Consider the following 27,870-nt stretch of genomic DNA (forward strand, 5'->3'; position numbering starts at 1 on the left):
CAATAGCTGTCCTTTTTCTCTGAGAACAGTCCCACTTTGTCGAATGTGAAAGTACACTCTCCTCCAATGAATGCGAGAGTGTGTGTGTGTGTAAAGATGATACTCAATATGTCCATCCTGCCAGCACACGCTAGGTCTGTAATATCCCACGCTGCGAGCGCACCCTCTTTACACTCGCATAGCTTAAATCTATCCCTTTTTTTCCCCCATCTTCTCTTTGCAGTCCTGTAATTTATATATTCACTGTTATGTGAGTGTAACCCCATGCCAGGACTTTGTCTGTGGGCCCATGCTGGCCAGAATTGGACAAGATTGGAACCTGTCGCGGTAATGGGGTCTGTGACCCGGTGGGGCTATCACACACTGTGTGTGTGTGTGTGTGTGTGGGTGTGTGTGTGTGGGTGTGGGTGGGTGTGTAAGGGTGCATATGCGCAAGTCTGTGCCTGTGCAGTGATGTATGAGGACACAAACCTTCCAATAGGGCCTCAAGGGCACAGCTTAGCTGCCATAAACAAGCAGCCTTGGATATCAGTAAGGCAGTAAATATTGATTATTTTAAATGGCTATCACATTACACTCATAAATATACATTGATTAAACATCCTTGGATTGATATTCTTTCGATTTGTAAAAAAAAAGAAAATGCAAAACCATTAGCAGCTCATGAAACAAACAGCCATTTATAATTTGTTATTTATCTCCGGAAGGCTCCTGTGAGAAAAAGCAGTTTTAGAAACAGCTATTAACTGAACGACTTAATGTGAGGATCACAAAATTACTTTTACTCCCATTCATATAAATTGCTGCATTTGTTATAACTGTCATTTATTGTATAACCTCAAACCATACACGACGAGGAACTTCTAGTTTTCCAGGAACAAGTTTTTATCCATCAGTTGTGTTACAGTCCGTTGACAGAAAACAAAACGTCAGCCACCCCATAATAGACTCCAACAACCATCATCTCCACGTTCCACTGCAGCCTCAACCACCATACCTTCCAGACCCGAGACTTTACCAATGTACAATCACAGTGTCTACAAAATATACAACACATCATTAACTGTGGTCTACTCCTGGTTATTTAATACACTATATTTTCTCTCAGCCTGTGAACTCCCCTCACTGGGAAAGCCTCGAGGGTATAGATAGTTCATGTATACCACTGCCAACATTGTAGAAGAATTTTTACAACCAAAGTCGGCACTCATTCGAAGCTGAACTGCATCTTACCTCTTACCTCTTTCTTCTTTGTATTCGCTCATCGCTACCTTAAGCTTCTGCTTCTCCCTTATTTCCTCTAGCAGCTGCACAGAAGTGTCGATCACTTTGACGTTGGTGTGCTTTGCTCACAGTGGGTGTAAATAATCAGATTTATGACAAGAAAGCAGGCTGTCAGAAGAGGTGAGAATTGAATTTTTGAACCCATGTTATTGGTCTGATATGAATACCCTTCAGCGGATAAAGCAGCATGTCTCTGCTGTTCTCATGAAGAGAAACTAAATCACTAATTTGAGACAAGCGAAGATTAAAACCGATTCACTGACTGGCAAAGGGACTCATGCAGCGTGCCAAGATGCATGCGGACCATCTTTGCTAGATTTGGCACTGCTACTGTATGCGCAGTGACAGCATCATCTATTCATCAGAGTGCTGCATAGTGTCTAACAGTGAAAGAGCAATTTTACAGTTGGCAACCTCAAAGAAAAAAAAAAAGAACATACAGCAAGTGAATTCTTTTCAAGGCAGTTTTACACACTCCTGAAATTCGATCGTCACCATGTTAAGTAAAACAATAATTAAGGTGTATTACAGTGCCATTGTACTCGCGCACATTTGATAGACCACAACCTCACAGTCTTGAGACTTTTCTTTGTCCAAGAGGCTGGAAATGTGGAACGGTGAGGAGAAATAGTGAAGCAAGGTGAGAGATTGAGTGATGATGTGTGCAGCCTACACAGACACAATAGTTCAACATGATGAAAAGCAGTGGAATTGAAATGGAAACTGCCAGAAATTGAGTGAAAGACTGACCTGGCTCACTTTAGACCTACTACTGCTCAATGCTCTTATGACAGGGTCAGGGATTTCCACTTCTTTTTGTAACATACTTTACTTTACTAGAAAAATCCCTTCATTTCCTGTATCATATTTCCTTTTTGGCTTTCAAAACATATATATATATATATATATATATATATATCATCATTTCCATGGTTTGACTATTGTCTGCCATATATTAACCTCTAAAATAACTTCCCTCATTGTATGACTCCTATAAATAGAGATTTTACTAATTGTCATTCTTATCTAAATCAAAGATATTTATTAAAGATTTTAATAAATGAGTTCCCCAGAGCTTGACAGAGCAGAGTGGGTTCAGCCTCGAGGCATTGTTGAATAGAAAGAGGGGCAGAGAGCTTGATCTGTCTTTTATGCGCTTTTAATTACACACGGCTGGCTGGGCTCCAATCCCCAGAGAGCCGAGGTAAAGCACACGTCAGGACCAGCCACTTCGATGGCAGCTCAGCATTACCCTACCTAAACACCCTCGAGGAAGGTAGGGAGGCAGGGAGGGACCAGGGGAGTGAGAGGGGGGAGGATCGCAGGAACCTCTTAGGGCAGTACAGGGTTAATTCAGCAGACACATTCACAAGAGCTACAGGCAGCTGTTGATCATTCCTCAGCATTTTGACTGACACGCAATGAAAACAACTGTCCAACAAGGGTACAGGTTACTGGCAGGCTCACACACCCAATGTAGTGTACTCCATAGACTGTCGCATTACGTCACTTACAAACGCTTGTATGTTTTATAACAAACGTGCACATTTCTCCAAAGAAAAACCACATCTCAGATTCTTACTTTCTAAGTTTAAGGAGAGAATATTGACATGTTGTTGTATAGGACTTTGGCGAAATGTCTGAGTTCGTGTTTCTGTGATAGCTGCCAATACTCCAACCGTACTACACCTTCTTCTTTTTTTTGCAGACTGACCACTCTATTCATCCGCACATATCGACAGACACGCATGAATCCACATAGATTCACAGCCTCTCTCTCGGCCTCACACACACACAGTTACTCTCTGACATGTCTTCCATCGACACACATTCCAACACCGTTGGAGCGCGTTGAACAGCTAGAGCCGAGGGAATAAGACTTCCTCACACAGAGACCTTTTATGTATCAGAAACCCCTTGATTCACATGGCTCTCACCTCCCAGAACTGCACTTGCACTGCAAAATGAATGCTGTAACCTCCAGGCAATGTCAAGGTGAAGGAAACGTGTCAGCGCCTCCCCAATGAGCTTTTCCTCGCTCCGGCTCTCTCCAGTTAATGATCTGAGCGTGGCTCAGCCAGGCCGGGCCAGATGAGTCCAGAGGAGGTGGTCGGAGCGAGAGGAGGATACAGACTGTAATCACAGGCAATCATCAGCTCTCTCTGTGGATTTCTGCTGCTCCGGACTGGACTGCTTGGCCCCAAACCTGTGATTTGAGCTGAGAGGTAAAGTGAGACAAAAGAAAAAGGAGGAGGAGGATGATGAGGACAATGAAGATGTATAACAGAATGAAAGATTCTAGTGATTTACTGTAGGTGCCCCAGAATCATCTGCTTCTGTTGGGTAAATCCTGCTGACATTGCCATAAGTAAATTCAGTATACACTTGTTCCTATAAAAAAAATTAAAAAAGACTTGACTTTAATGTTGGAGGAAAAGAAACTTGAAGGTTGAGAAGTTGTAAACAAGCACACAGTACGTCCATGGAAAGCCCTCAGGACAGTGAATAGTGTGGAATTCATGGTTTTGGCGTCCACTATTGAATGGATGGATTTTAGGATTTTGTTTCCGAGTTACCCAGTAGTCAACAAACGAGCCTGCTGCATGCAGTTTGATTAGCCAAACTTAGCTCATGTGTTTCCACTGTAACTTCATTTTAATGTGATAATCTGCATGTTGAAAAAGCTTATGTTACTTTTGTGAGCACAGCAGTGCTAGAGAGTTGGTATGTTAACATGCTTACAATGATTTTACAAAATGCTAACGTCTAGCAGGTATAATGTTTACTATGTTCACCATCTTAGTTTAACGTGTTAGCATGCTAATATTTAGCCTACTGGTTAGCATTAAACACAAAGTCCAGCTGAGGACTAATGGGAATTGCAGATATTTGCTCATAAAAAAAGATGATAATACTGCTATATAAAAAGAAAGGGGGTTTCCTATGTTGATAGAAATCATCCCCATGAACGTTTGTACCAGATTTCATGGCAATGCAGTTGATGTGGTGGGCCTAGGCATTGTGGCTTCTTGACCCTCCGGGCTAAATCTAATGGGGTTCTTCTTCCTCCGGCTCGCCTGTCTCTCTTCATCAAAGCACAACCAGCATGCACATAGCCTGCAGCACTGATACTAATGTGGAATACAGAAGGGTGGTTCATTTAATTTTACAGCCAAGCTTGCTGGTGCCACTCAAAGAGAACAAGAGCAACCGCCAGTCTGATCTACTGGCAAAAAAAAAACAACCTCTGCTTTTATGGCTATATGAATGTCTGCTCTGCCTTCGGAGCTATAAACTTTTACATTATGGTGTGGAGTAATACTGTGTGAGAGAAAAGCCTTGGACTGTTTGTCTCTAACCCGCCGCCCTACGTGCTTTGCTGGTAAGTTTGGTTGTCTGCTTTCTACTGTGGTCTTTCATCACGTTCACTCCCGGTTCAGGCATGCCTGCCAGTATTGTGTGTGTGTTGTGTGTGTGTGTGTATGTGTGTGTGAGTGTGTGTGTGTGTGAGACCAGATGTTTACTGCCATCTAGTGGCAGAATGCTAAAACTCTTTTAGTGGGGTCAAAGAGATTATACCTCTGAGACCCAGCATAAACTAAATGAATATATGACAATCTGTGACATGCAGTGTTTTGTAAGCATATACAGAAGATGTGTGTCTGTTTGTGAAGGCGGAGGTTGGTAGCTCATTAATTGGAGTCTATGTTGGTGTAGCAGGTCAGTTAAGTTAATGAGCGTGCGCTAATTCTTCTCCAGTCCTTCTGTGTGCTGCCACTTGTTACACATTTGCATATAAATTGGATTGTCGCTAAATTCTTTAACCGCTACTTGTTTAAAATTCATGACTGCTTTTGAGTTTTGTTCAGCCGTCAAAAAGTCCTTTTTGATGCATTTAAAATCCCCGGCAGGTGTAGACTCTAGTAGACCAATATTTAGTGAAATTCTGCAGATGGTGAAGGGAGACTTGTCCCTGTGCGTATGGGTGTGTGTGAGCATGGCAGCGTGTGTGTACAGTATTTTTCTAGTTATATCCAGTCACAGTGATCAGTATTCTAAAACAGTTTGAGGTCAGTAGCTAGGCTGTCTGGTCTGTCATCTTGCTCTGGGAGGGCAGGGAATATTAAGGATATGTTTTCATTCTATAGGAATATACAGAAGTATAATGCATTTTAATACTTTTCCCTCACAGTCTTTAGCTGTATTGCAGTCCATTTAACCTATTTCTCCTAACACACACACACACACACACACACACACACATACACACACACACACACACACACACACACACACACACACACACACACACACACACACACACACACTCTTCTATTGCCAGTGGGTGATCAGACTTGGCTGGGTGATAGACAAGCACTCTTGTTGAGTTTTAATTTGTGTCTGCGATTGATTATTTGCCTCAGGAGAAACTAGGACGGTGCTTGGTGCTAAAAGTAATTCAATGGCCTATTTACATTCTGCTAATTGATTCTGAGGGTTTTGATGAGTTTTTTTTTCTCCTTGTGTGTGATGGAGAGAAAGTGAGACCCCGGGCCAGATGCAGACCAATAAATCACCATTTAAAAGCCAAATGATGCAAAGCAACATGCACTGAAGTAATGACAGAAAACAATATTCTGAAAGTGGAAATATTCATCGTGTGAGGTATCATTGTTTTTCTAACCCAAGCACTTTCAAGAACTGCTCACTAAATGACACTAGCTAAGTATACTTATGAGTCATAACAGGCCTTGAATTGCTTTTTGTTACATCATGCTCTTGTCTTTTTATTAATTTTGAGAGAAAAGCGACATACGACTGTAGCTTACGTGTTTACTCTTAACCTGGGTAACCTTCACATTTATGCTGACAATGCATACTCATTGTGTGTGTGTGTGTGTGTGTGTGTGTGTGTGTGTGTGTGTGTGTGTGTGTGTGTGCACATGTGTTGCCCATAACATGTTAATGGTAATCCCTGTGCTGTATGTATTCAGCCTTATTCATTGTCTCTTTATGTTTATACATATGATTTGACGTGACAATGCTGGAGGGTTCCTTTAGCTGTGATAAAGGCTGGTGATGGACATGATTACAACGGACTGATCCAACAAGGTGGTTTACTGTGAAAAAGATAAAAACAATATTTGAATTCATACTCAGGAAATGCGCCGTCTAGCCACTTGAACAAAGAATGAGTTCCCTCATCAGTATGTGTATACATGCCTGTATGCTGCCTGTTTATATCTTTTGGGCACGCTGCACATGCTTGAGAGTCTCTTTCTGCATTTATTTTGTAATTCCTACACTGTGTGTTTACACGAACCTTCGCTCTATGTTTCCTTCTCTAAATGTTGTGAAGGCAGGTCTAAACAGGATGCAGGTCAGCTGAAGTACTAGTTTATACAGGAGATATACAGGTTGTTCAGAGTGTCGCTGCGCTGATATCACCGTTTTCATACCGTTTGAACAAAGCTTCTATGAGAAGCTTCTCGCTACACTGCAGGTGGAGCTGCAACAAAGAAAACACACAAACCCCAAACAGCATCAAAACATTAAAAAGAAAAGAAAGATTCTGTCAATAGGCTAAAGCAGAATGCATTTCAATCAAGTCTGTTTTCCAATCTAATGCCTATGATTTGGTGAGGATTGAGTGCTTGTGGTGGCTGGTAAATTGTAGGCCTAAAGTTGGGTGGAAAGGTAAGGGGGGGAAAACAAACTGATAAGGAAATACAATTTGACACAACTACAGTAGATTCATTTTTAGTTAAGTGTAAGATTTCACCACTGCAACACATGTTATGCTTTCCAATCCTTATATAATTAGATGCCCACCATAATCAGGTTGCGTTCTTTGATTCTTGATTCTTGATTCTTTGATTTTGTGATATTATGGTTTGCTCTGGACGTGTATTTGCTTGCTTGTTGCCAATACACATTTGTCTAGTCCTGAAAAAGGCTTAAGTAATCAGATTTTTCTTATTTACTTTTACTTTTCGGAACAACAGTTGTGTCGAGGCGAAGGTTTGACCTGGAAATGGCTTTGCTACCATTTCTTTAACTTGCTTCGTGCTGTCTTGTCTGTCAGCAGTCTCCACCAGCATTGGAAACTAGAAGAAAACACAAGCAGCCCGATCGGGCTATTTGGAGTTCTTGTGGTCTTTGCATGGTATCCGTATCGCTGAATTAGAATTTTTAGGAGTTGCACGCCAGCTCTGTTTGTGGCTCCACAATATTTTTGAGTTACTAGGTTATGTGCTCTTGTATGTCCGTGATCTGTTTCCTATCTGCTAGTGTGTCAGTGTCTGCTCACCGTCACCCTCGGGTCTGGAAGAGCGGTGTACCCTATGCTATTTGGTTCTGTCAGCAAGACTGAGTTTTTTCCTGGAGGGTGGATTTGGGATGAGGAGAAGACGTTCTTCTGGTACTTATCCAAGCCCATGTCTGTCCTCCCTTGCCCCTCCATTCCCCTCTCTTGCTTTCTTTCCTCTTTTTTTTTTTTTTCCATTTCTCCTTCTTCCTCTCCCACGACCTCAGGGAGTCCTCAGGAGGTGCGGCGTTCCAAAACGGGATGATTTCTTCCCCTCTCTTCTTCTTTGGTCACTCTCTCCCTCTCCCGAATTAACATTGAAAAAAATCCCAAACCTCACTGCTGAATGACTCATTCAAATAATTGTTGCTTCTAGCTGCATCAAGTTTCTCTTTTCTCTGACTCTCTTTTTGCTTTTTCCACCTTTCCCTTAGTACAATGTGGTATCTGGGCCACTTGTGAATTAGTGCCTTTGAGCGGAGAGGCAGGGGAAAGCGAGTGACATCAGAGAGGGAGAGAAAGAAAGGGATCCAAAACCTGAGTAGCCCTGTCATTTTCTGCTCTGTTTCTATGATCGCACGTATGACCATTTCAGACAATGACGAGAGTCAACAGGAGATTGTCGTCCGTTTAGCAGCCAGCTTGGTCACATTGTTTGTATGCTAGTTAACATGTCTGTCGTGTGTTTTAAATGTAGTATGTCTGCACTTCATAGGTGTGTCTAGGTGGAGCACAAAATGTTTTAACTTTCCGAGGAAGGACACCTTTGTAAAAGGATACGCCTATTCAGAACTTTGACCACAAAGACACTACATGGGTGTGTGTGTGTGTGTGTGTGTGTGTGTGTGTGTGTGTGTGTGTGTGTGTGTGTGTGTGTGTGTGTGTGTGTGTGTGTGTGTGTGTGTGTGTGAGAGAGAGACAGTGAGAACAAAAGAGACGAGTAGTGTGATAGGAAAGGGGAGGGGACCAGGACAGGAAGGCCATACCAAGTCCGTTTTGAAAACGGGCTAGAAATGTGAGACTTGCTGAAACATTTTTGGAGAGAAAGGGGGGGAAAAAGAGCAAGACATGTGGAGCGAAGGATGAAATCCCTCCCCCCTGCCAAATCCAAGTTACTGTAGACTATCCTTCAGCTTACCCTCCCTCTCCCTCCTCTCCTCGTCCCATGTGAGCGGCAGCCTGATGACTGGACCTCTCTGTGTCTCCGCTGCTTACGCTTTGCTGCGCTCCGGCAGACATGCATTGTTCTCCACTGTACACTACTTGTTGCTCTCATTCTCAAAGAGTTAGTCTGTTTTAGCTCCGCAGAAAAGATCAGCTGGGAAATACTTGAGCTGCCTCACGGTGAGTACTTACATTTTAATGTTGGGCTTTTGTCAGGAGAGAAGAATTGTCTCATTTGATTGCTCTCCCAGAGATTTGTACCTCGTGTGTTTTGAGTTTGATGAATATTGAGGTGATGTGTGTAGATTTCTAAACAAAATGGTTAAGTTGGAATGTTTTGAAAAGAACGAAGAGAAACTTCTGTTGGCAGGAGAAATGCTCCGGTAGTGAGAGCGTTTCTAGTTCTCCTCTTGTTTCTGACTGACTAGCTCCCTTTCTGCTGACTCACTCACATTAACTTAATACACATGCTGTGTGGGTGTGTGTACATGTGTTTGTCATTGTGCACAATGTCTGGAGTAATTCTCTGCGATTACCTGTGTCAGCCTCTTCCATCTTAGTGGGTTTGTAATCATTTGCTCCTTGTGTTCCTACACGACAATGTAAATGTGGGGAATTTAGCCGAGGCGGAGGGAAAAGAAAAACGGAAGGGAGGAGAAAGAGAGACGGTGACATACTCCTGCATCACTGTTTGTCATCTCTCTCTCTCAGGTTCTTATTGATTTCCTCCACTCTGCTCGCTGAATGAGAACAATGGCCTGACGCCTGGCCAAGACCCCACTAAATAAGCCAACTAAACATCAACACCAAATCTCCTGCAAGATGTTGTTCATTGATTTGCTTTGTCGCCAGATGCACACACACACACACACACACACACACACACACACACACACACACACACACACACACACACACACGCTAACACAATTGGGCCTTGTCGTCTTGAGGGACTCTATTGTGTGGTGCACATAATTGTTTGTGTGTATGTGTCTAAAGGATTGTCCAAAAGGTCTTGGACAATGAAGTCTGTCACCAGGGCGATGTTGATTTCTATCTCCCTGTCTCTTTCTGTCTCTCTCTCTCTTTATGTCTCTCTCTCTCTCTCTCTCTCTCTCTCTCTCTCTCTCTCTCTCTCTCTCTCTCTCTCTCCTTCTCCCTCTCCTTTTCCTGTCCAAGTCCCCCTTCACATCTGGATCTCCCCACCAGCTGACAAGAAACAAGGGAGCGGATGGAGGGAGGAAGCAGCCGTGGATGGGGAGAGAAGAGAGAGGGATAGAAATGGGAGGAAGGGGAGTTTGCTCAGGCCAGAGGTCCCTCGGTAGACTTCCCCCAGTGCAGGAAAAACGAACCTCACAATGTCATTGTGAATGCCCAATGTGTGAGAGGAAACACAAATGGTGTATACACAGACAGGAAGCACTCCCTCACACACATGCAGAGACACATTTAAGTTCACATGTGCGCAAATACACCCAAGGACATAAATGCGTGCATATTCAAATGCATGTAACCGCACACACTGAGAAGCATTGAAGCCAGTGAAGCCAGCACGAAGCCCATTGAACTGACTCGTATGCTGCTGCAGTATTCAGAGAGGAGAGGATTCTTAGAGGGCTTTGGCCGTAGCGTGTCAAGTTTTCAATGGGAATTTTTTTTGCACAAGGATTCGGCTGTCAAAGCAAGTCCTCTTATCCGTTAGTCTCTTTACTCTCCTACCTTTCCGCTCATCAGTGAGTGTCTGTCCATAGCTGGACCCTAATGAGACTCCCTGAAGTGGAAACCGTAATGAAAAGCTCGACTTTAAAGAGAATCACTTGGCATTTACTTCTCCATGCTTTTTCATTTTCTTTGCCAGATGACACTGTACATGCCAGCTGCTGTTGCAATGCTCTGCCAGAGCTGGGCAGCCACTCCTGTGCTTGTTTATCCATGCCAGGGCAGAGCTTAGTGCCATGGCAACAGGTGTATGTTGACATCATTAGCGTTAAGCTATAGGCGAGGCAGCTTGGACGCGCACTTATTTAAAGGTGGCCAAAGTCCTGCTCACATCTGCTTCTGCTGCTCTCGAGCAGCGCACATGATGTGGGGAAGGGAGACTTTAGGGGTGGCGTTGATTGGGACAGTGATAAAACACCAGCCTTCATTTCCCCCTCGGCCTCCCGGGAATTGTTTGACTGTGCACTTTCTGCCATATGTGCATGTGTAATTCAGCCATTTCCCTCTGTCAGTGCAGCTGGTCCGTGTCCGTCTCCAACGCTACTTTTCCGTTTTATTTCTGGCTGTTACGAGCCAAGCCCGCATCTTTGTGTGATTTATAGGCGAGCAGCGATGATGTTACAATGCAAGTGGCATGAGCGTGACTGAGGTCACTGCTGGATAGGTTTACAGTCTAAATAGCCTGTTTTTGTGACTTGACATTAGTGTTAATACTGTTAATTACTTCTCCTGTAAATGTCTTTTACATTATCAGTTTTCGCCTTATTGTTAGTGTCAATATATAATATATAATATAATATACTTTCAATATAAACTATAAGTGTTGTGTTGGGACGGTGGCTCTGTTTAGAGATCCCTATCCCATCCTTATACTGTAGTAGTCATGTCACTGGTCTGACGTCAGCCAAGTGAGTATGTGTTGCATTACATCACTATGTCACTAGGCAGACGGAGCACCATGGCCAATGAGGTTGTGTCATTTGGCACAAGAAGCGCTCTACTGTACATACAGTGTGTGTGTGTGTGTGTGTGTGTGTGTGTGTGTGTGTGTGTGTGTGTGTGTGTGTGTGTGTGTGTGTGTGTGCTAGCCAACAAATCAGAGTGAATAAGAGTGAAACGTGTTGGTGACAAAGCTATAGTTTGTTTCGGTCAGGTCGTAACATTCACTCAGCAGTGATGTCGACACAGTGTGCACAACAATGTATAATAGAGAATCGGACAGAGGTGGAACAAGACCATGACTGATGACAAAGAAACCACCACAGTGGGACAAAATGGATGTATGAATGATACATTGAACACAACTGAAGGTCTTTAAAGACCCTTACAACAAACAGTTTGTTCATGTTGGTAACATGTAATTCATATTTTGCAACATACACACTAACAAGAAGTCCAAAAAACAACAAAAACAGGTTTAGCAGCCATCTGGGGTATTTATTCCATAAGGTCTTTATGTGCACGGAGATAACTGGTTCTCTCAGCTTCATGAGCTGGACTGAATACATATGTGAAGACTCCAGATGGGATTTTACTGATCCTCCTATCTTCCTCTTCACTTCTCACTTCTCTCATTTATCCAGCCTCTTTTATTTTCGGACAGATGAGTCTTCAGAGCAGCACTTTAAGCTTATCCGTCTAAAGTTTTTAATCGCCGACCTGGGCTTTTTATGTTTCTGCTCTTATCTCAGCACACATGCGCACTGCCTCACACACACACACACACACACACACACACACACACACACACACACACACACACACACACACACACACACACACACTCCATTGCCTTAAATCAGATGTGTCAAACTCAGTTCACACCCTGCAAGACAGATTGCAGCACCTGAGAGTGTGGGTCTGGTCAGTGCTGATGTGACATATTGTAGGTCTACAGACAAAGAAACACTTCTATGTGCTTCATTATATGTGTAGAAACAAAAGAGTACAAAATCAAATCAGCTTTTGGACATTTAAAAGACTGGTGGGATATTTGTTGTCAGGTTTCATCATTAGTATCCTTGGTAAACAGCGCCATGAGATGTCTACCTCATGGCTCTTCACTGCTACAGTTGGTTCCAATTACAGAGAGGCATTCCTTTGTTAGACATAGCTGAGACATATTTGTGTGTGTTGTCCAGCGTCACATGTAGGATCCAAAGACATTTCATATGTCACGACAGACTGACAGACACAAGCATATAGCTTCACTCGAAGCGTGGGTTGGAGGCAGTCGTTCGAATCATCTGCTCCTTAACTAGGCCGCATGCAAATGTGATCACATTGTCAATCTTTGAATCAAGACAAGTAGGGCAAGTACATACAAAACTAACCATGTGGGTATGTTTTTAATAAGCTGCTGCGGTCGGGCAAATTATTTGTGAAAAATGTCCTCTTAGAGACCAAAGACTGGTTTCGGCAGTGTGTGGATTGTGTGGGCGGGCCAGTGGTACCCAAATATAATTGTCATTGCAAATGATATGCAGTTTGCTCTAAACCTCTTCAGTCTACGGCCTGATTGCTCTTGATAGGTTTGACAGGTTCATTCTGCACAGACTGTGAATTTGAGGATTTGTAAGTTAGATTTGTTTCAACATTAAATCGAGTCTTGTCTGCAGAAGACATGCGCATCTCATTTTCTTCCCCCCCATATCTCTATCCTGTGTCTTGAATGCGTGATTCTTTGTAGTGCTCCTGAATATGATCACTGCCCCTCTACATGGTCACTTTTGTTTCCCTCTGCTGTCGTTACTAGCTCACATTACAGGCAATCTATTTTTGAACAAGTCAGAGGCCAGACATTGTATAAATCTCCCATCAAAATCTGGGTTTTGAGCATGTCACAGGTTACACATCATACTGTGATGAGAGGATTACAGCTATTATTGATGAAGAAAGAACATTCCCTGATTATAGCCCGACTCTGTGAGTGGATACAAAGAGCTCTGATTACTGCCGGCCCACTTCCCAGGATATCAGGCATTGACTGGCACAGCAGGAGGGCAGGAAAGGCTTTAGGCATACACACTCGTACGTACAATCCCAACATGCAGGCACAATCCAAACACCGTGCTTAGCACTTTAAACTAATCTCATGCTTTACTGTGCGCCCACATTGCCATTTTTTTACTTTTTTCTATAAAATCTAACATTTATTTTATGAAGACAGCTGTCTTACAAAGCTAATATACAGACATAACACATGTACGATATATATATTTATAATTACGTGTGACAAATCAAATTGATTGATTGATCTTTATGGATGGTTACCTTTTTGAGTGATGGTGTATAGCGCATCACTCTATACTCAATAAAACCCCAATAAAGTTTGATGATCTCTCTCAACACCAGCCGTCCTCGCACACATGCTTTTTTTCCTTGTTTGTGTTGCCCGAGGCAACGGTTGGCCGCAATCCGCGGTGATGTCAGCAGTGATGTACGAGTGTTGCAGTGCGAGGGGATGACCTCAGCAGAGGGGAAGTCCCAGAGGACTCATATCAGCTGCAGCCAGCGCTCGCCGTCAGGACTTTCTCACACTCAGTATTTGTACGAACAAGCAAAGCTGCCCTGACTCCCATGAACCCCAACTTCTGATCCTTCACAGGCATCACAAATCACCAGCCCGCTGCATGACAACAACCTCTGACATGCGCACATGCACGGCCCCACGCCCCATAAGTAGTCTAATATAACAAAAAAAAGAGGCTTTGAATATTTAGAGGAGGATTCTGGATGAAATGAAAGGAGAACGGAGGAGTTTTTGGGTCACTATGAGCGATATAGAGCTGTGTGATGAGTGAGTCTCTCTCTTGTGTTCTACCTGCAGACAAGCGGTGACACACTACACATTTCTGACAGGAGATAGTAATGTAAATATATGGCGAGATGTCGCTGGGAGTAGAATCAACAAAGTTATTGAGCGTCAAGATGACTCCTATGAATTTACTGAGTAATATCTTAGATTCAAGGATGCAACAAAGACTACTGTCCATGTTTGTTTGTTTTTAAATATATTTATCAGATATGCTACCACGGCCAATTTATCTCCTACACTTAATGTGTTTTAGAACATTCAGCAAACATTCTGGCCATGAAATGAAAAAGGGGGACAGCTCATGCGTGATGCCTTTTTGATTTCATGCATTTCCACAAATTGAAAGTTGGCCGTTAGTAATGTGGTGCAAATTGTACCAATGTGCCAATAAAAGAGTAGAAGAAGAAAACACACTCACACCAATATCAGCAATGCAGATTTCAATTCCTTTGTGTTTTGAATAATCAAACGCAACACCAGCATGTTTGTCATGGCTTAGTGATGCCTTCAGTGTACTTTGGTGACACAAATTGACATTCATTCAGTGAGTGCACCTTCCTGTTATGAAACAACTTGAAATGGTCAGTTGTGTACGCTGTAATTTAAATAGGGTGTAATTATAGTTTTTCTTGTAAGCAAGGCCAGTGGTTATGCTCATCAGCCTTGGTTTGAGGCGTTTGGCTTCCGGCACATGTGTCCTGTGGCTTTTATTTTTCAGTGTGCAACACAGGCAGCTATGTTCGAGTTATGCTCAGTTTTTTTTGCATCAATGTATTATTGCTGATATTCAAGCCTGTTAAATCCACCTCATCCCTTTTCCCTTCATAATGATGGCCTCTGTCCAGGTTGGCAGGGGAGCTGTTCAGCCCTTGCCACAGATTCAAGCAACAGTCGATCCATAAATGAATGGTTGCCTCTTCCGAGGACAGCTGTGCTACCAGCCGTGGATGGAAAAATAATCATAGGAGCACCGGACCACATCCACGGATACAGATTAGGAACGTGTGTACTGCGTTTTTAGGCGCAGGCGAGCGTTCTCTTGTGTGCATTAGTCTGTTCATGTGTATTTAAGTTGTAAACTGTTATGAACTGTAAAGGATCAAGAGCCAGTGATGAATCAAAGGGTGAATTGTAATTTCTGTCTCTGGATTCTCTCTGCACTAACATCTCACTCAGAGGTGGGTGTTTTTAATGACCATTGTAAAAGTAAAGGTTGGTAAACGCATACAAGTATTCTGTGTGTGGGAGAAGAGGAGGGGAGAGATTAATATTCAGCTTTCTGGTAGCTTACCAGCATGGAACTATCTCTCATTTGTCCAGTCCAAAGCCGTTGTCAATCCAGCTATATTACTTTCATGCATTAAGATCAGGAAGCTTTTCTGAGCGGCTCAGTGAGCAAAGCATAACATTACTGACTTCATGGCAGGGTTTAAATTCTCTCTTTGGACACCCATACCAAAAAAATAGATATTGTCTTGGTCCTTGGTGGCAAATGTTGCGAGTCAGGTCTAGTGGGGTCTTATGTATTATCGCTGCTTTGCCCCAGGGGGAGCTGTTGTTCTAGCTGTGGACGATAAATCCCCCCCCCCCCCCCCCCCCCCCCCTTGCTCCCTTTGTATTCTCTACCATCTCTACATCAGTGTTCTCCTTCCTGTTCCTTATATTTTAGTCTCACTAGTTTATCGTATTTTTCCTATTTTGCATTCACTGACTGTGACCACAGTTTACCCACCTTTCATTTTGGCATTACGTCATACCTATAAAGAAACAGGCCACAGCTGTAAACATGTTTCGACCACATGTCCTGCTTTCTGATGCCAGTCATCCATGTGAATAAACAGAAGTCTGGTTGTTGAGGTTATGACTGAGCTAAAACCCTGGAACTAGACAGTGTCTGAGCTGGGCTGACTTTCTTCTAGCTACAGTTCAATTTTCGGTGTGACTTAGTGCATCGCTGTGCCTCAGCTCTCCCCAGCTTTATCCTTGTAGATCTTGTTGAGCTTCAGTGTACGGTGAGTAAAGCCTTTTGCCTGCTGCACATTTTACCCAGCATTTATATTCATGTCAGGGATAGTTTAAAAAAGAAATATGACAAGTGTTTGTGTGTGTACCTGCAGGGTGGCTGTCTGAGGATCAGAGGTTTAGTAGCACGGTTATATCTGTATGCTTGAATAAGATTTCATAGAAGCATGTCTACATCTTTTTATATCACCAGGTGCATTTATATAGTGTAGATTGTTTTTTATATCAATAAATGTGGCTTGATGGATGGCTTTTGATGATGTCTTTGATAGAAATAACACCACCCTGCCTAAAAAACTTGCTTATTGTACATGAATATTGATCGTATTAACTCAAATGTATTGAATCGGCTTCTATGCGAGCTGTAGGGGTTTCAGTTGTTATGGTTACACCAATCTTTCATCCTACATTTACTTAGCTCCACATCCCTCGCTCACTCCACCCACAAGACTCCGGGACCAGAGCCAGAGGACTAAGATTCCACATGAGCACAAACACACTCTTTAAAATCCCCCTGTCCAGCTCCGAATTTTTTTTTTTTTGTATTTCCCCTTCAGATATGTTATAGAGAGCTTTACATTGTTAAGTCTCAGGTCTGTGCTTTACAAGCCATATGTGCTCATATTTCTTTCTGCTCTGAGATCATCATGACCAGATCTTGCAGCTGTCCCTCAATATATTCCAGACTAGACAAGGAGATACAGAAAAAAAGTGTGTATAGAGAAAAGAGGAGAGGGAAAGTAATTGAAACCGGGGTGTCCTCGTGTCCTCGAAGACACGGCCCACGTCTTTGCAATAACCAATCCTTTCTGTGGACCCTTGTTGCATGCCATCCCTCCTTTTCTATCTCTACGTTTCCTTCCCCCGACTGTCTCTACAATACAAATGTGCAACGATGTTTGCCTTGTGCCATTCATACATTATAAAGGGAAGTGGACAGTGGTGCAAGTGAATGACGGATACAGTACATCAATACCTGCATTCACGCTGATGTTGTATGTAGAGACAGTGCAGGAGAAGAATAACGATAACCAGAGAGAAAGAAAGTAAATACTGCATTAGTCTGGGCTGAATGCCAGCTCTGCACCACAGGATATGGATATCTTTTCAGCCAGCATGGGCTCAGCACCAAGCCCTGCAGCAGTACACACCTGTACCAACACAAGCCTCCTGTGAGTGTGTGTATATTGTGCATGTGTGTTTGTGTGTCCTCCAGACACCCCCAGCTTATCTTCATCCATCTGACCATCCCTTCCCCTTGCCCGATCATTTCCTCTATCTATATTTTCCTCATGTTTTGCAGCCTGCTTGATCGATTCAACAAGGTGTCAAGTTGTCCCAAAACAGCCAGTTTCTAGCGGTTATATTATACTTATAATATGATAATCAATCGTATTTGTTAGGAAAAAACACAACATTGGATGGTGGCAACTTCTCAAATTGGAAGCCTTTGGTTATGATTGAAGTGGAGACACACACGGTCTGTGTTCAAACATGGCATCTCCTCTTAAGGAATGCGTCCTTACCTCCGGCAGAGCCATCTGTATTCCAAGCTCAATTTTACTCAACCTGCATATAATCTCGGCGGGCCCATTAACCTCTATACTGCTTCTGGTCCCGCTGAGTCATCTTGGCTCCAGAGATGCTCCACTCTTCCAGAAGGGTGAGGGGGCAATGGAGCAGACTCATTACTGGGCCATTGGCTGGCCTCTAACCCAGACTGGAAGGACAATCATTAAACACACAGAGCTAGTGACCACCGACTGCTTCTTTTTTTTCTATCAGCCTGGATGTCTGTTTGTTTGTTGTTGTATGTGTGTGTTCACGCGTTGGCGCAGGTTACACACGGATAGGATCTGTGGGGACACAGATAACGACGCGACGGAGAGATTGTGTTACTGAGAGTGAGTCAGAAAGGTGAGGTAATTGGTTCTGAGTGACCATCTGGACCGGAGATATCAGACAGGACCCCCCCCCCCCACCAGCCTGTAATGAGGTCTCGTCAGGCCGGAGCAACTATTGCCACGGCTTATGCCAAGCATCGGGGCGTCGTCATGGTAACCTCTAACCCCTTTTCACCATCTCAAAAGTTACGAGTCAGCCAATAGCCGCACAGAAATACAAGAGTCATGCCTGATATGGCTTCAATGTTTCAGATACAGAGCAAAAGTGACTGCTGTGTTTACGATTTTGATGTTAACTGTCAGGGTTATAAACCAGATAATTCTTTTGGTCCTTAGAAATTAATATAATATTGTAAAAAAAAAAACTAAGAGTAGGCTTCAAATGCCCATTGCAATTTGTAATGCTGTTAATGGCTTATTCTTTGATCCGACAGTGATCTTTATAAAACCAATTCAGGTTATTTTAAGTTCTTGCAGCCATTTGTTTTTTAGAGATCATTAACATTTGGGACGCTATTTTATTTATTTATTTTAAGTGTTGTACTCGTATCAGTACCAAACGTTAGTTATCCCATCAGCACTAGCATAGAAGCATTTGAAATGATACCTATCCCTAGTTCTAACTTTAGTTTGATTAAAATGAGTTAAATTTGGACAAATACATCAGGACAGTAAGTTCAATGCACCGTTTATAATCACCTTTAAATATTGTTTTATTGTTTACAAGGTAAAGCTTGACCTTAGCAGATGAATAAAAGAAGAAGGAAGATTTGACTTGATCTTTATCTCTTCACTCTTCTCTTCATATGAGCATCAATTCTATTTGTTTGAGAGCGCAATCCACAATTAGGAAAATATACAAGTTTAGTTTTGTTTTGTGTTTTTGTGGCTCGACGCTGCCACTGGGTTCATATTTTGCCAGTGTAAGCAAGATCCTCTGGGCAAAAATGGGGGGTGAAATTCCTGTGAAAGTAGAGGGCTACAGCGGTTGAGCTGAGCTTGCGCTATGTTTGTGTGTTGTGTGGTGGAGTTTCGTGTAGACAGACAGACACACAGACAGAGACATGTTGAGACTGTGCTACACTCTCACACACAGAGCAGCCAGAGGGATGTTTGCTGGTATGAGACCCCGGCATAGAGGCTGATTGGTCGTCCCTGCCTGCCACTCAGCTGTTCACTAACTTTCATTAATTGTGTTGCTCAAATATTTTCAAATGTGAACCTAATATATGCATTAAAAAGAAAGAAAATGTCACTCAACATCAAAAATGTAATTTAAAATGAAATCCAAATGCCAACTGATCTTTTTTTTAAACAAGCTGAACACTACTAGTCCCACTGTGATGTCAGAAAGCAATACAAATGGGTAGAGAGGAAGCACATATGGAAGAGGCTGAATGTGCTGTGGTCAAGGTTAAACTCTGGGCCAAACTGGCTAATGATGTCAGAAGGGAGGTCTTATATAATATGCTCTGCCCAAGCCACATACACTGCTACATGCTGACCGCAGTTAAATCCGGAGTACAGAGCCAGTTTAACAGCACAAGTCAACAATTTAGTCTGAGGTACTTGAAGAATAGAGACACATCAACACCACCTTTTTTAAACAAATTCAAAGTACTTTCTTTTAAGCATCTGCTGACACTTGAGCTAACTCTGTGAACTCAGGATTCTTTTTAGTTGTGGTCGCGGCACAACATGTAAATGGACAATGATAACTCATTGTTAAAAAATGTCTTCCTCATTAGTTTAGATTCCTCGTCTGTTTCCTTTGTCAGCAGGATATTTGAAAATGGATTTCCATGCAGTCCAGTGGGCGGGAATTTGTAGCTCTAACAATAAAATCAACTGTTGTATAGAGAGTTTACAGGCACAATATAATTTGGTTTGCCTGAAAACTGATGTGATGAGAACAATTTCTTAGGTAGTGAGCAATTTAGGTTATTCGTGAACGTTTGACGTTAGTATCTTCATTTGAGAGGCAGAAAGTCCGGTCAATTCTTCTCTTTTCGGCTCTTAAAATCGAATCATAGTATAGAGGAAACTATTTAACTCTGGTACTGGCCCAATTCTCACCAACATCCCCAGCAACAGTCTGGTGTAAGTCCTAACAGCACAGAGCGTTCGGTTGAATAATATGTTAGTGTTAAAAATCCCTCGGCTCTGAGGTTTGGATATTCATCCACAGTTGTGAGTCACTTCTTTGCATGTCAGCATGTATTTTAACATGGCCCTTTATTTGTCTCTAATGTGCAAATGGCCAAGTATGTGTGACAGATCATGTGTCGCAGGTTGTGTGTGAGATATATGATGGCTGTGTGCATACTGACAGTAATTACAGAAGGCCGGACCACAGAGCGGCCTGGGGCTGGCCGAGGAACGAGTTATTATAACATCTAATACATAACCAAATGTCAGCCATGTCTGCGAGCAATGTGATATAAATCTACAGGGAAGGTGAAGCTACACATGGTCGTAACACATGGCTTACTGCGTGAATTTGTTTTTTTGCATGACAAGATTATAAATGTGGGCTTGAGGTAATTTTAGATTGATTTTCAGTTTGGATACAGTTCCTCATTCTGTGTGAGTGAGTGAGTGGATGGCTGAGTGTGTGCTGTTTATCTGTGTGTGTTTATGCGTGTGTGCCAGGGATAATGTGGCATCTCCAGAACTGGAATTCCTCACACACCACACTCCACAAGAGACTTTCTGTCTTTCTCTGCTTCTGTAGGAAATGAATGTGACTACCCAACAAATACACTCCTAGCTTTTGATTGTAGTTGTCCAAACTCCAAGAACTGACCATTGCAGAACACGCATTGACAGTGCCAAAATACGTTGATGTGCGACCAACATTTGATATTAGTTTTGACAACAAGTGAGAGTGTTTAGGCAGAAAGAGACCCATAAAATCTTTATCCAGGCCCACTGGCTACTGTCTTGTTAGCACTGGAACTGTACAGTAAATGCAAAGAGGCTCTATGTCTGCGTTATGAGTGTGTGAGCATGCCTGTGTTTCTGGCTGCGTGTGTCTGTGTCCTATAAATGTGAAGCCAGTACTATAAAACTGAGCACTGATTGGGATGAAACTGCAGGGGATAATTATGTGTTCACAGAACACATGGTCATTAATAACATCTAGGCCGAGTTTTTTTTTTTTTTACTGTGACTAGCTCAGAGGCTAACATATGGCAGAGCGGCTGACTTGACATAACAGGATGTGCAAGAGGATTTAATAGACAGTCCAGTGTCGTGCATAGGCAACAAGGGCCCTGTGATCTGTGGTTTGTTAGTATATTTGACAACAGCAGGGGGCACCACTATGTCCCATTTTTACTGCCCCATTCTCGGAATAGAGGGACTTTGAAGAAAGCACAGAGAGAGGAAGCAACATTAATAAACAAAGGGGGTTGAGAAGTGGAAGATAAGATGGCAAAACATACCCATGGGAAAGCTCCTGATAAGCGAGGGACAACAGCTCGTCTCGTCAGGCTCAACAGACGCGATATCTCAGGGTTGTTTTTGAGATTCAAGGTAAACTCCATTATTTATCGGCAATCATTTCTTTGTATTCGAAGAAGACGAGCCTCCTTGCTTTGACTGGAGTGAAGGTGCATCGACTCTGTGGACCTCAGGAAGAAGAGTTGTTGCAAAGGGAACAATTAGGATCCAAATAAACAACAGATTCTGGTCACGTTCAGCCAGGGACAATCTATTATATATATGTAGCTGTCGAGTGTGCTCTTTAAAATATCTCCAACTATGTAGACTATTTCTTGAATTTGATAATTTTACTGAATTATTCTTGTTTTAATAGTAATAGAATTCAAAATTCAAAAGCACTGGACAGTATAGAGTCAAACAATTCAAAAGTAATCAATTTAATCATCATAGAAATCTAGTGGGAACTCTTTCTTCTCAGAGTTTAAAAGTGTAAATAAAAAATCACATTCAGTGAAATGTATCAGTAAAATGTAGGTTTTTTTAAATCTATCCGGAGTAACCATAGTTTTACTAGTACAGTGCCACAGTACATCTCGTGCAGAGCTCACAGAGTACACAGAGTGAGATGAACAGTCGGGTATATGACACACTGGACCTCAGCTGTCAGCCTGGCACTGCCACCCTGACACCAACACAGCTGCCAGCCGAGTCTCATGACCTCCATCCACAGTGAGACCAACACATCTTCACTGTCTGCACCTGTGGACAAACAATCACTTTATACGCCGCTCTTGTTATTTTCCAGCATGTGTGATCATCTAACAAAGATGCAGTTTATGCCATTTCTCTTTCAAACACACATCCCCCGCCTGCGACTGTGCACCGAGCTCAAAAAAACACTCCGCTAAAGGACTCTGGCCTCTCGCACAGTGCTGCTCATACCTTTTTGGAAGTTCGCTTACATCCAAAACAACATCTGTCCTTTCAGTCGCGCCTGATTAAAACACCCTGGAATCTCCAGTTCACACACACACACACACACACACACGCACACAATAGTGTAACATAATCGCCTACCACATGGCCACGGAGCCGAACACTGCATGGAGAATCTGGGAATCCAGGGCTTAGCAGAAATATGCTTTGTTTATACATCGACAGTTTTCTACACAAAGCACATGAAAGGGAACTGCAATTACCGCTGCATTAATAAAAGCATGGATTACTTTTTGTAAATCCTACTCGGAAATGCTCGCGTCTGTGGGAGGAACAATATCATTTGGTGTCAACTGTATGCGTATAGAAACTCCGCATGCTCGTGTTATTGAGTTGGAGAGTGCGCAATTGAGAAGAAGCCAGCCAACACAAACGGAACTCTTAGAATTAAATGTCTAATTGATTTCGATGAGACGTGAAGAATGTGAACAATGCCAGTGGAAATGTTGTGTCTGAGTTACAGCGGTGTCAGCAGGTTTTTCTGTAGCCATTTGTTGTTCTCTGTTCTCCCTGTATGCAAAACACTTTGTGTTTGTCTCCCAATCGTCTTCCTCTTCCTTCCTCTTCTCCCTTTCCCTTTAACCCAGAAGTTATTCCGTGTTGATATGTAACTTTCAAAAGACTCCAGTGTTAGGGTTGGACCACCCTATGAAAAGTATTACCTACAAAACGCAAACAAGCTAGCACCAGGCGTTTCATTTTGACTCCCCGAAAGCATTGTTTTCAGTAGAAAGACCAGTGTGTTGATTTAATTTAATGAGTTGCTTCGCTGGGGGAGGGGACCAAGGCAACAGTAATTAGTTGTCATGCTAATTGGGTTTGTGTGATAACTCCCACACAAGACTCAGTGGCGTGTGAAGCACTGTGGGGCTTGCCCGTCCGCCTACTCATCTCACACACACACATACACACACACATTTTCTTGCACATTGGAATACACACATATATGCACACCTATAAATAGGAACAACAAATGCTCACATCCAGATTGGTTCAAAGAAAATGCCTCGGGACTGTCGGGCCTTTGACCCGTCGACTAAGCGGAATTAATGATGTGAAAATCCTGATCCAAATTAATCGCTAAGAGAAGACACACCGAGAACTAAGAGATAAAGGTTCAGGACATTCGATCCAATTAAGCTTGGGGTTTACAACCTATACGTGTTGATTTGGGAAAAAAAGGAGGAAGATGTATAAAACATGAGGTAAGACGAGGGTGAGGGATAGATGTACAAATGGTAATTAGGGCAAAAAGAGAGATGACTACATCCTTGTTGCTTCAATGTGAGGAGTATATAGTGACCTATATTTGACTTAGTATTCCTTTTGAAACCATTATAGAAATGTAGTCTGAAATTAATTCTAAATGTACGAGAACAGGATTGGCTGCTTACCTTCCTTTTAGGCTTTAATTGTCGTCCGAAAACACTAAAACATAAAACGCTGACAATTCAGCTAAAAGAAAATCTGTGATCATTTGGTATCTTCACAATCTAAGAGGATGCATCCTGTAAAAGAATCTGTTATTTTACTAGTATATGTGTATGTTTTAGTCTTGTGTGGTCTTGTATAGCATTCCTTAAGTGCGTTGATGGTGCCCTTGATGTCTGTCCACCCAGTTGTTACTCACCCCTGGCAGCACGGTTTGTGACTCCCCCAGGGGCTATTTTTAAGGCCTGGGGTCACTGACTTGCAGGAAGGGTCACTATCAGGGGAGGTCGAGCCAGTGCTTTGCTTCAATGCCATCTGCATTCTTTTTCTTTTTCTCCTCAGTCTCTGGCTTCTTCTCTAATGTCGCTTTCCTCCTCTTCACGCCACCTTTTAGTCCTTACAACTCACGGTTAGAACTAAATCTGTTCCACTATTCTTTTCCTCACAAAGTCTACATCGTAATGTGGCTTTTATCAGTAGATATGATACTAATTACTCTTATTTAAACCAGCCTGTAAGATTCCACTGCTCCTCCTCAGCTATTCTCTTCTCTTACCTTGCATCATCACCCACCTTTAGTGTGTTTAGACACGCCGTCCACTTTTGTGATAATCTTGCCGAGTCATCTACAGTAGAAAACGATCCAGGGCAAGTGTGTTTATCGGAAATCTACCATCTCAACAGAAGTTTATCTGAGTTGTTAACATTATTCAGCCTGTGGGAGTGTTTGAGTGGTTAATGAAAGGACTCAGTGAGAGATTGGCCCATTCTTTGTAGATGTAAAGTCTCTGCAATGCCTTCATGTCTGTCGTGATACCTGCAAGAAACACGCGCTCTTCCCTGAGATTCTGTCTTGTCCCGACCTGTTCTAAATGACTATCTAATGTTACCTCATGCTGTGAATTTAGTCATTGCCAATCCCTGACCCGAATCTAATTTGCGAAAATAGACCTTTTTATTTATTTTTCTGTTTTTAACTGATTTTATATTGAGCAAAAAAACACACACATCATGACCCCACGCAGAAATGGCTTTGGCATATAAAACGACTGTCTGATATAAATTATTTCTGTCTCGCATCTACTCTGCTCTGCCCAAACCTGACGACAGTGTAAATTGCCTCCCATCCCACAGTAGAAGGATAAAACAATGAGATTATTAATAATAGATAGGAGAAATTTTGCCCTCATTTCTGACCAAATGTTCACATCTTTTCCAAAGAGTTGATCAAAACAGACGACTCTCCATCATGTAATAAGAGATGAAAGAAGATAGATGAAAGGCAGTGTCAAAACGACTTTCATACTTGACATCCATCAGGATGTAGTCTAAGTCCTGAGGCTTTTAAGACTAAGTAAAAGTAACTCATGCTAGCAATTTATATTCATGGCATTCTTTTCAAAGAACCCCCTATATATATATATATATATATATATATATATATATATATATATATATATATATATATATATATATATATATATATATATATATATATATATTATGAGAACCATGAAATAAGTTTAGCTCTCACATCCCACTTTCAGGACAGATTTATAGACACTGTGAATCAGTTTGCAGACGTTTCCACTTCAACGCATATGCTCCAAATTTTGCCCTCATTTCTGACCAAATGTTCACATCTTTTCCAAAGAGTTGATCAAAACAGAAATAAGTTGGTAACTAGTTCATGGTGAAATAATTAGCGAGTGACTTTTGTTTCCTCTCGTCTGGCATCATGACACCTTGATTAGTGGTTAGTGTGAAGAGAGAAGGGGGGACATCTACTCACACACCAGCGGTGTTTGATGAGTGTGCACTGAGTCAACAGGCTCCCTGCTCTCTTCATTAGTACAGTTTGACCCTTCTGTTTGAGTTTGCTCCAGGTGGGGTCACACTGTCTTGTATTTGGGTAAGGGGGGGGTGGGGGGGGTATGGCAGGAAGGGTGTTTGTGGTAGGAGTGTGTATGAGGGGGTTGACTTCCAACACCCCTTTTCTTTAAGCTTGAAGGAGGGGGAGGATCAGGGTGGGGACACAACATGGTTATCATTCTTTAGAAACAGAGGATGACTGATGGATAGCGCAGTGATGTAACGGCAATATGGCCACACACACACACACACACACACACACACACACACACACACACACACACACACACACACACACACACACACACACACACACACACACACACACTCACACTCGCAGTAGCAGTCCTACCACTTGCTGCTGCTGTCACCCGGAGGTTACAGATGCGAGGTCGGCAGTGCAGACCCCCGGGTTGTCGACTCGCCCGCCAACAAAGCTGCTCTTGTGTGAGCCTGTGTGTTCTGTGTGTTTGGACTGTAAGTGGGATACTGTTGAGCAACTGCTGCTCATCCAAGGCCCGTAAAAGTCATTCTTCACCCACACACACAATTTGAACCATGATATTGTATATGAAGGAATGAGCAGTGTCAACAAAGGAGAGTAACTTGGTAGTGCATAGGTCCAGACTGAAATATATCTACAACTACCGGATGGATGTTCCTGGTCTCCGGAGGATGAAGGGCTCTAACTTTGGTGATCCACTGATTCTTCTTCTAGTGCCACAATGAGGTTGACCATTTATTGGATGGATTTCCCTCAAATTTGGTGCGGACATTCATGTTCCCAAGAGGTTGAATTGTAAAAAATAAATAACTCCTTCACCAGGTCAAAGTTTTATGTTTAGTGCTAATTAGCTAATGCATGCTAACACACTAAACTAAGAGGGTAAACATAACGCCTGCTATTCATCAACATTTCGCATTATCATTTTATTTATAACACAAATGAAATAAATGTGAACCCATATTGATCACGTGTAGACTGTGCCGGAAAAATGTGAAGACGTCAGTGAAACGTATGGGAGCCTTTTGTACCTTTCATAATCCACAATAGGCCTCCTGTCACATATCTTCTTACCTACAGGTGAAACTGTAGCTTTGGGGATTATTGTGTAACCGATCACCCTTTTACATGGTTACAGAAAGGAATGTGTGGTTAATATGTTTCCTGGTCTGTTCTTTTTCCTTCAGTTATGTTGCTTTTAAATGCATGTTCTTGTTGCATGTGGTGTTGTGTGGGCTGATCTGGTAAACAGCAGGTGAAGCAGCATTTTAGATTGGCTTGAAATCACTGGAGAGGGAGCTGAGTGTGAAGCTGCTATTTAAAACGTTCAATCTCACTCTCAGTCCCTCTATATCTCTCATCCTTCTGGCATCTGTCACAAGACCTGGCAGCTGTTGCCGCTCTGAGAAAATGTGCTTCTGAAAAACAACAGGGGAGAATCTGAAAGAGTCTCAGGTCTTCTTCATTACAATAGAGTGGCCTGCTGGCGGAGCGGAACAAACGACTGATCAGACAGGATAGCTGAGCAATTTCATGCTTCGACATAACGTGTTTTTTAATCTTACGTATTCAAATTAGATCAGCAGCACAGAGGACAATGCTGTTACATTAGATACCAACTGCTGTGTGTGTGTGTGTGTGTGTGTGTGTGTGTGTGTGTGTGTGTGCGCGTGTGTGTGTGTGGCACTCCTTAGACAAAAGTAACTCAAATTAAGTAGTTACAGACGAAATTGTATGTTTTTGCTTGTTATTGTTCAGTATTTCATCCAGAGTGATGCCAGGCGTAGGACACAGTATGCACCCCCCACCCCTGTAAAAACATTTTTCCCATGCGCTTTTTTGTTTTTCGTACAATTGAGGGGAGAATGTGCTTTGTTCAACAGTCCCTATTCAACGCTGGCTG

General features: G+C 42.5%; 1 protein-coding gene across 4 annotated transcripts in view; it reads left to right on the plus strand.

Annotated features, from left to right (window-relative positions):
* Positions 1-27,870, plus strand: part of sash1a (SAM and SH3 domain containing 1a) — a 153,229-nt gene that overhangs the window by 74,061 nt on the left and 51,298 nt on the right. The window contains exon 1 of one of the 4 annotated variants that reach the window (XM_029462632.1): positions 8,866-8,935. The exons of the other annotated variants lie outside the window; for them this stretch is intronic. The gene's annotated coding sequence lies outside the window, so the exon portion shown is untranslated. Of the gene's footprint in view, positions 1-8,865; positions 8,936-27,870 lie in introns of those variants that run through there. 4 annotated transcript variants of the gene reach the window in all.

The sequence above is a fragment of the Cottoperca gobio genome, chromosome 24 (assembly GCF_900634415.1).
Source record: "Cottoperca gobio chromosome 24, fCotGob3.1, whole genome shotgun sequence".
In the NCBI taxonomy this organism is placed as follows: domain Eukaryota; kingdom Metazoa; phylum Chordata; class Actinopteri; order Perciformes; family Bovichtidae; genus Cottoperca; species Cottoperca gobio.